Source organism: Coturnix japonica, chromosome 3 (genome assembly GCF_001577835.2).
Source record: "Coturnix japonica isolate 7356 chromosome 3, Coturnix japonica 2.1, whole genome shotgun sequence".
In the NCBI taxonomy this organism is placed as follows: Eukaryota; Metazoa; Chordata; class Aves; order Galliformes; family Phasianidae; genus Coturnix; species Coturnix japonica.
In genome coordinates, this window is record NC_029518.1 from 57,129,803 (window position 1) to 57,140,151 (window position 10,349).

A 10,349-nucleotide genomic window follows, 5' to 3' on the forward strand; every position below is an offset into this window, starting at 1 on the left:
ACCTGCTGAGCTGTGGGATGTGGTAGCACTTCCTGGGTCCTGGGCCTGAGTGCTTGCCCCAGAGTATTTCATCTTTGTCCTGATTAGGCCTTTACATGCACTACCCTTCTCATTAGGCCGTGGGCTTACTTCCATGGCAGGAATCTGGATGCCCACCCCAGAAGGCAGCGCTGCAAGATTCTGGCAGGAACTCATCTGTGAGATCAGGAGAGCAGGTTTGCTGCAGAGCATATCAGGTCCAGAGCCTAGATACAGTGGGAATTGTAGGCTTTTAGGTTATCATTATGCGTACAGGGCACAAGCTCATCTTTCTTCCCAAAGATAGAAGAAGAGCAACATGCTCCTTTTGCAATATAGGGATTAAAGCACTCCCTCAAGAAGAGAAACCTTGGTTAATGATATTTGTCCCAAACTTACTCCTGTACAATCGCTCACACAACCCTGCAATTTATTGCTTCTGGGAGATGGAAGTTTGACCCTCAACCATGTCATGCTTTCCCAACCTGGTAAGACTGAAGTGTGGTAAGCCCATTGAGATGAAAGTGATTCCAGTTGGAACCTTTCTGTTCATAAAACTGTCATTAATTGGTTCATGAACATCCTGGGATATGAACAAGTGCCTTCACTGCTGCGTCAGTTTGTAGAACATTCTGGTGACAAAACTGGTGTTTTGGGGAGAGGTCTGAGGAGAACAGATAAGGTTGTGATAAATGCACTAGAAAGGAAAAGTACCTCAAAGCAGCTAAGTTTAGTTTTAAAGCCTGAGCAGAACGATATGCTTTTCCTGCATGAAGTGAGTCAATTTATTTTCTAGTATTAAAAACAGCGCACGTGCTTATTTTTAGATGGCATTGTGTAGCTTACACACCCTGAAACAATAAACACCGGGGACTTGATGTAAAAATACAGCTGGAGTAAAAATAGATGTTTTGCTCTATATGCTCACAGCTTCTTGGAGCTGTATGTTTCTTAAAGCACCAGTGTGAGAGTAAATACTGTCAGAATGAAGAGGACAAGGACTGTCCCTGTTTTACATAAGTTAATAAGCTGCCCAAGGTAAGCTCTGCTTTATGTTCTTCCAACACATGTTCCAGGCTGTGTAGTTGCTCAAGACTTGCAATCAACCAGAAGCTGCTGAAATATCAACAACCACCATCAGCTTCCTAAATGAACTGTTGTCAAACACTCCGTCACACTCCCTCTGTTTAATGCTTATTTCTGATAGTCAATAGCTGCTATCCAAGCAGGCACTCCTTTCTTCTGGGTGTTTGCAAAGCAGAAAGGGATCTGGTGATAAGAAGGAAATCAACTGTAATTGTTTCTATCTAATATGGCTGACAGGAACGTACCTCTGAGACATGGCAACAACAGCATCTACCACTGAACGTGCAAACCCTACTTGCCTCAATTTATCTATTAGGAATTTGCACTTAACAGCATCAGTAGAACCTGGCAATGAGGCATCCTTCCCATAACGAGGCAGTACTGATGAGAAAGCAGCTATCAAGAATCTCCCTTTTCCCTCAATGTTATTAAAAAAGAAAAAAATAGAAGGAAAAAAAACCCCAAAAGCAGGATAATAGAAAGCTAAAAGTAGGATAATACAGACCCACAAACCACCTCAGCAGCCTGGAAACAATACCCTGAAGACATGAAGTGGTTTTTGGTCAGTAAGCCATCGAACTCCAGGGAGAATAGGTACTGAATAAAAGGAAGAGCACTCTTCTCTCTTCTGACCCACTTTATCTGTTCTTCTCTCCCTATCAGATCACTCTCTTCTGTAACATGCTGTACTTAATACTTGTGTATTTCACTTGCCTTTTATATGTAAAGAGGGAGAGACAGTGAGAGGATGGAATTCCTAGGATTGATGGATGCTGACCCCTAACCTCACTATTTGATATTACCATCCTGTTTATCTTCTGTCAAATAACAGCACCCAGGAAATAAATACTAGTTTCTTAACAGCCGTCCTGGAGGCTACATCCCTATTACTGTTCTTTTTGAAAGAACAGAGTAAACTAAATAAAGTTAGATGAATTTATCAGACATGATCTCATATTGAAAGAACCGATGTCACTAAAATAACATTCTAAATCCAACAGTCTAATGTAATAATTAAAGTGGAATGTGGTCTGTTTAGTACTGTACTGACTTAAGCTACACTTTTTATTTGCAGCTGCTGCTGGCATAGGGTTAGCCCTGCTGATATGGGCAATACTGAGAAGACAGCAGTGAATAATTTTAATGACCAAGATTTATTATGTGGAGCTTAAGATTTTTCAGCAAAGAGTTTAAACCTAACAAAAAGAGACCTTGCACCTATGGGACTGAAAGATGAAGAGTAACAAGAAGCTGAAAAGCATCAGACGCCTCTTTTGCCTGTCTAGAAAATTGTTTAAAAGGTGACTTCTAATGCTCCTTTCTGTGTAGGCTGGTGCTGTGTGGTTTCACTCATCCTTTGTCCCTGCAGAGGTGCCCTTCTTCTCCACAGCCTGTGATGTTGGGCTGTCTCACATCCTTTTCTCTTCTGCCCCTTATTCCTCCTCAGTGGCCCCATTCCTCCTCATTTTTCACCTTCAGTGCTGACCTTACCACCTCAATCTCTTATTTTTATAGAGCTCTTTTCACTGGAGCAGCTCAGCTTCCTGAAAGCATGAAAGCACCCCCACACACATGCCAAAGAATGCTCTTTCACTTTTTTGCTTCTTCTACTATGAGCTTAGAGCCATTATAAATTAATAGAATGCTTACAAATATATGTATATAAATGAGTCTACGTGCAACTTATGAATGCTGGATCTGGAACACATCTCTTTTAAACATCTCAGAGAAGGCGTGTGTATGAAGGCTTGCCAGTAAGCTGTGCCAAATATGTTCCTTGCTCGCCTGGCTGGGCAGTCACAGTAGTATGCTGTGCTATGAGCAGAACAGCAGATACACCGGAGAAGCCAAGGGCGGCAGCCCTGCTTGTTTGAAAGAGAAAGAGGAAAAATACTTAATAATCTCTTGCTATAGTATGTGAAACGTGCGCTTCATTACTGAGAAGATTGTGGGTTTAGTTTCTTCGGTAGATGGAGGTAAGGAAAGAAAATGCGTCCAGCAGAGGGAGCTCCAAAATCTCATTTGCTCGTGGCAGTGACGCGTTGCGCGGCTCAGAAATAGCTGATCTGTGGTAGAATGCTGGTCGAGAACAGATAAACCCTTGGGTGATTTTCACTCCCTTCTGTTAGGAATTCCTGTCTTCCATGTCTCATAATCCTCAACACTGAAATGATAGCAGAATTTTTCTATGTGCGGAGGTATTTTTAAGTCTGTCATCACATTCTAGAACAATTTATATATATATATATTTAAAAATTTTATATATGTATATATAATTTTATATAATATTTAAATTAATTTCAAGTTACATTTTAAAGCAGCAGATAGATAGCATAGCATTTTTTCATAGCATTTATTGTAAATGCTTCTATTCATCTTTGCTATAAAAAGTCATAGCATAGGAATTGCTGAAAACAATCTTTGCTCAGCAAATGAGCAAAGATATTTCCTTTATGCTAAGCATACGTATGTTAATTCAATATGCATTCTCGTGGTCAAATAAGGCAATCTGAGATGCAGCAGATAAGTGGCAAATACTGTGAACTGGACTTAAGCCCTCACCTTTCTCTGCCAGCAGCTCTATCCTCACTTCTCAGATCCATCAAGGAATGGCCACATCCTACTTCATCTACTTCATTCTACTTCATACTACTGTCTGATTTGAAGTACAAAGGATAACCTCTATATGCCATTAATTAATACAGCATTTAGTCAATAAATGTAGGCAAATAAATAACATCTGGTCAGTATGCTATATTTTAGCTAACTTGGAAAGAAATATTTGAAATATTTGCCTGTCTCTTGTTCACTTAAACTTTTGTCTCTGCACAGAAGCAGATTGCAGTTTTCACAGGCCCAGTGGCAGAGGTACTGAGCAAGGGAAATATAGAAAGCAAAACCTATCTATCTAAATGCTATCTATCCCTTTTGGCCTCATTTTCCATGTTCAAAATGTCCTGAAGATCAAAAACCTGAGGAACCTGTAACAAACCATGCTCGCTGCCCTCATTCTTATAATAAAGACAGAAAACACACAGCATTTAACTTCTGGTCATGTCACACCACTAAAATTTCTGGTCAGCTGGGGGCTATTTGTCTTTCTCTGGCTTAATGGATGAAGAGATGCAATGGGAGCAAGCTTCAGAGGAGTAGCTGCACAGTCCTGTAGCAGCTGCTGTTGTGTGTGGGATGGAGGCCCATCTGAAACACTGTGTGGCATTGCCCTTGATGCAACTCCTTGTTCTGCCAAAGAATTAATGTCACGATGTACTCTTTCCCAACCCAGATGTAGGAGAGAACACTGCTCATTTTGCAAACAAGAAAGTGGCAAACGTTTTCTTGCTTACGGCTGCTTGCTTTGTGCGTGTTGCTCTGCGGACAGAAGAGAGCTGGGAGCTATTTTGTGCCATTCAGAGCTTCCTGTCACCAGCTTCTGGGTGTGTTGTGACTCTGTTGTGCTCAAATAATCAGAAATCAGAATCTGGTTCCACAATCTGTTTTGCTCCTCTCTTCCTTTCCTCTTTTTGATCTGCTTCCAAGAGCATCCTTTGCACTCAGTGATGTTGGCTGGGCACTTTGGATATCTGAAAAGCCAGACACTAGTTTAGTTGTAAAAACAGTGCTTTAGGCTTTTTTTTTTTTTTTTTTTTTTTTTGAGAAATTTACTATATACAAATATTAAAATGCTGAAACACTGTCATACTGAATAAAATAATATTACTAAACTGGATCATATTTATTTGTGCGTTTTAAATGTGCTAAAGTGCTGTCACAAACTATTGTGACATCTCACTAAGGGTGGAAAAGCAAAACTTCCATTTGATGCCATCAGCCTGCAACCTGCTCAGCTCCCAGCTCCTCCCCTTCTGAAGTGGTGCCAAGTAGAGCTGGGAGATCAATCCAATTACTCTGGAAGTCCTCACACTCTCAAACCATAGTTTGAGACCCCTTTATGTATTCTCCAGCAATTCTAATTTCTGGGATCCTGAGTAATATCCTTGAGAACTAAAGCTCTGTTAAAGCACTGTCTTTTCTGAATCATATCCCTCTCTCCTGTTTCTACCACCTACAGTGTAGTGTCAGTCACAGATGAGTGTTAAGGAAGTAAATTTGTCCACTGCATTGGGCATTTTTCTTCTCTTGTTCATCATCACACCTGATGCTTTCTCTTGTTTTGTATCTGTGCGACTTACCAGTGTTGTTATTCTCCAGCACACTCTGAAATACTTTATTCAAGCCATATTGAATGAGCTTGCCCTCCAAACATGAGATCTGTGAGAGAAAAAAAAGCATCCTTTCCCCATAGATGATGTCCTCTGGGTGTTTTGAACCGTGAGGATGACAGAAGAGTGTCCTCTTTGCCCATTTCCCATAAGACAAGATGGTCACCACGCTGTGCCAGCACCCATAAGATGGCCGTCCCCGTGTCTCCTACCCGCAAAGATGACTGCTGTATCCCTGCAGAGCAATCAGATGATGTATGGGGAGAACTGGCAGTCAGCTGGAGGAAGGAAGAGGGATGTGGGGTGTGAGGACCGCGTTAAACCTGATACATGACGAAGAAGAAGAGGAGGAGGCCAGGTGCAGGGGATGGCTGGGTACGGCCTGAGCGGATGCAGAGGTGAGGGATGAATTATGCTGCATACTTCAGTTGGAGTCTTTTATGATCTGGGGGGAGTAACATTTCTTTATTTTTTCCCCCACACATACACTTTTGCTTTTAACTTGTGGGATTTAAAAGCTTTCAGCAACCCACAAACCAGTGTGCTGATGTGCAGCAGGTTTTTCAGTGGAGGAGTGGTTGTACTTCCTGAGGGAATGCAGGTTATGCCTGTGGCATCAGTACTGGAACGGTAAGATCCTAATTGAATTGTGCAGCTTTTTCTAACACAAGTTTTTAAAAAAGATAGGTTTAAAACCAAGCTGATCCTGAATAAATGTGATCTGACACGTCACTGTCCATTTATTGTTCTCTCTAGTTTTAAGCAGTAAGTCAAAGAAGCTCAAAGCTTCATAGATGAGGTTCCCAGAGTGTGCACATCAATAGGACTCTGTGGTCGTTTTCTTTGTAATGAAGCTCCCTTAACATTTGATGAGCGTGTTGGATCCAGTCTGCAATGTGTATGTCAGCAGAAGTAACAGAGGAATGAGAAAAGTGAGACTTACTTGTATATATTTATTTCTGATATGGAGAAACACAGAAGGCTGAAAATTCTGGTTTGGGGCTTGTTGGATTTTTTTGTTTGGTCTTTTTTTGTTGTTGTTGTTTTTAAATTTCATTTGTGCAAATCATTATGCCTTATAGCACAACAAGCCACTGACATTTGTCCTCCTGATTACAAGCAGCATCCTGGCTGTGCCCCTTGCCAGCTCCTTGTGCATGCACCCCCAGCTCCTCACTGGCAGGGCAGCATGAGAAACTGAACAGTCCTTGGCATAGTGTAAGCACTGCTCAGCAGTAACTAAAACATCAGCGTGTTATCACCACTGTTTGCAGCACAAATCCAAAACACAGCAGCATATGAGCCTCTGCAAAGAAAAGTAACTCTATCTCTGCCAAGGACATAAGCTTCCTTGGAACTCTGAGTTCTTTGGTAGTGCTGTATTTTAATTCAGTCAAGCTGGCAAAGATATTCTCCAGGCAGAAAGAGCAAGTCTGCAGACAACAATGCAGACCCACCTTTTGTTCCAGAAAGATCTGTCCAAATTTGGTTGGTTTGTCCTCATTGCTGCAGCTTTACCAACAATCGAGTAATCTGTTAAATAGTTTATACAACACTGTTATCTACTCACCCGTCTTTCCCAACTGAGTATCCTCAGAGATGAGCACACTCACATCAGTCTCCCTTGTTCTTACTACTGAGATCTCCTTGTTGAGATCTCTGGTCACACCATAGCTAGGCTAGTGAGCAATCTTTTTTCCCCTTCTGGGCCCATAGGAAAGGGTTTAGAAACTACTATATCAGTGTTACTGTGAAGAAAATCATCTCAAAAGAGAAAAGGACGGCTGGTTTTAAAAATACATTAGCAGGGCATAAGTCTCCAAGGTACTGTTGGCTGGTGGTTTACTGTCTGGGTGAGAGATGTCCAAGGGGTTCTGTTGGCAGAGAAGCTTTCCTGCTCTGTTCTGGCCTCCACCTCCTGCAGAGCCAATACATTCAGGGTCGCCTGTCACATGGTCCTTGTTGGACACCTCCACAGTGAGAAAAGAGGTCTAAGACAGCTTTTCAGCCTTGCCCAGCCGTGCTCCTTGGCACACACCCTGCTTCCTGGGGAAGAGCAGCCAACTGGATGCCCCACAAAAGCACTGCTTCCAGCAGGAGATGGAGCATCAAAGAGAAGAACAACCATTAACAGAAGTACTGGGAAACACTGTTGAAAACGAAGACCATAATTTCCACTTGCATTCTTTTCATCTTTTAACTGCTTGTGAGTAGACAGGCTTTGGGGAGAATGAAGAGACATGAAATGATCAGGACGAGTCTATCCAGCCCAGGTTTTGGTAACACCAAGCTGAACAAAGGCTATTAGAGAATCAGTAGATGCTGAGGGAAAGTGGTAGAAAACAGGAGGAGAAAATGTGGCAACGTGTGAAGAAGAAATCCTGCCCATTAATTCATCTTTGACCACACGTGGATATAGAAAGAGGGAAGGATGCACAGCTGTAATGTGGAATTGGTGAAATGAGAAGCTGGGGGTGGCCACAGGAGCACGGGGTGTGAAAGTGACTAACACTGTGAGGTCTGAATAGCTGGGATCCCTTGTCACTAGCAGCAACACATGAAACACATCGTTTGCTGGCAGATCATCCAGGGAGGGCCCTTGAGAGAGATGCATGTACATTTCAAAGGAGATGCTCTAATTTTCTTGCACTCATGTGCAGTCATGATGTGTGGGTGGGTGGAGAAGGTCTAGCACTAGACAGCCTGCCAAGCACATCAGTTTATTCAGTCTTAAATGCCATCATTTGGTGCTTACCTCATTGTTCTGGAGGCGTGGGCCTGACTCAAACTGGCAATGTTCTGCTGAAAAGTCAGACTGCAGTGGAAGTGAAATGGCACTTTGCTGCTTTGCATTTATTTGCTCAAGCAGAGTAATGTGAGAATGATTTAGAGGGGGGAAGGGAGGGTAGGATTCAGAACTTCTAGCCCCCTGCACTTATAGCGTTGGTAGGGATTAATGATTAGGAACTATTCATTACAAAACCACAGGCATGTTTTCTACAATAATCTGTTTTGAAAGGGTTTATTAACACAGGCTCAGTGTGGCCTTGTGAATCAATGCTGTTTAGAAATCCTTTGCACTAGGAGTTTATGCGGGATATATAATTGCTCTCGCGATTATAAGAAGCCTTGAGACGTGGATGAAAAAACACGATGTGTAGAAAAAAACTCTACCTAACATTTTTTGGCATTTATTTATAATGGCATAATGACCATCTGCTTCCCAGAACCTGGGGAAAAAATAAGCTTGCTATGCACCTGTTTTTATTGCACTGAATGTCAATATGTTGTCTTTCCTGTTATCGCAGTATCGGTCTCTGGTATCTGTTACTAATGCAAAAAAATGGTTTATTCCTAATAATAGAAAATGGGTCGTAAATGAGCGCCCTAGTTTACTGCTGAATTGGGGCCCAAAAAAGTGGAGCAGATTTATAGATACTCGTGAGGTTTGTGTACTGTAGGGAGAAATGGCAATTATTATTTTCAGAACAAATCCCTCTTAAATTTCCTGTGAGCATGAGATACATATTAACTGCTGGTGAAAAAAATGTGCTTCCTTCTGTTTAATGAGGAAATAGAGCAAAGAGTGTTTCAACTTTTATGCTGGTTGAATGGTAATATTCAGCAGCTTGTCAGTGGGATTTAAGGTCCTTTGCAGACATTGGGACCTGTCACACAGCAAAGCGGCAGCCTCTGAAGAGCAGTCAGGTTGGATCTTTGTACATCAAGAAACATTAAGTCATTCAGGACTTTGCTGTCCCCCATTATCAACTCTGGATTGCTGTGAAATAGTGGACCAAGGGTTCTGTCCCCCACGATCATAGTTATTTGACTATGTGGAAATCTAATCTTTACAAAATCATTAACAGGCATTCCCAGTGCTGGGGGGCTCTTCTCCCCCTGTGCTGATGTGGGGGCGAAGAAAATAACAGAGAACATGCAGGGACAAAGAGGAAGCAAACTAGCAGCAGCTAAAGCCCAATCAAAGTGTTTGTACATGGAGGAGTGCCGCTCTTCAGCAAAATGAGAGTCTGTTTCCAGCTCCATTTAAAATCCCTGAGCAGAGACAACATTTCTGTTCCTGTCCATGCACACAGCCCCAGAAAGTGGTGGAGGAGGTTGTGAAGATCCAGGATCTGCTGGAGCGCAGCTTTGTGCTGAGGTTCAGCACGAGGACCTCACCTCAGAATGGGATCGGGGATGAATGCTTTCCTTTTCACAAGACATGTATATCACAGGCATGTTTTTCAAGCCATTTGCATTACTCTCAAATTGCTTGTTTCTTGATCGCCTTCCAGTTGTAATTCCCTCAAAGCTTTCCTCCAGCTTGCATTTGTAGGCTGTGAAAAGCATGGTAGATAGGAAGGAAAACAGGAAGTTTCAATGTAATTCCCAGAGGTTCTGTGCGAGATTGAAACAAAAAACTGTTTGATGTTTATTTTGGCCTGCATAGCTGGAACCTCGAGCTGTGCGGTTATTAATGCTCAGAAAAACATTCCAGTGGGTACGTACCCATGAACCTGCTGACTTCTTGTTACCGTATTTAAAGAGATGCTGTAGAAAATAAAACCTAGTTTATCCAGTGAACTTTAACAGCACTGCATCTGTTCGGATGACGTGGTTTCTAAGAATATGCTTTTTTTAGAGCTCCTGTTACTTTTCTGCTCATTCCTTGAGCCAGGGCTACAGAACTGTTCGTACAGATACTGCCCGGCTCCTGCATTCCTGGCAACTCATTTATTTGAGTGGAGAAAAAAGAAGGAGGAACAGCTCATACACTGTGAATTTCCCCTCTTCAGTAAACTGAAGGCTTCCTCCAAGGAGTCCTTTGTGGCGTTACCTCCTGCAGTGCAGCACACTGCTATCTAGCACAGGTGGAACTTTTGGTGTGTCCCTTGATTCCTCTTGGTCCTCTCTTTGTAAATGTTATGAATGCCTCACCCTCCCCTGACCTAAACACTAATTTCTGTCTTTGGTTGGAATATGACTCTAAACCAGAAAATGGGAGCCAGTAGTTTAAAT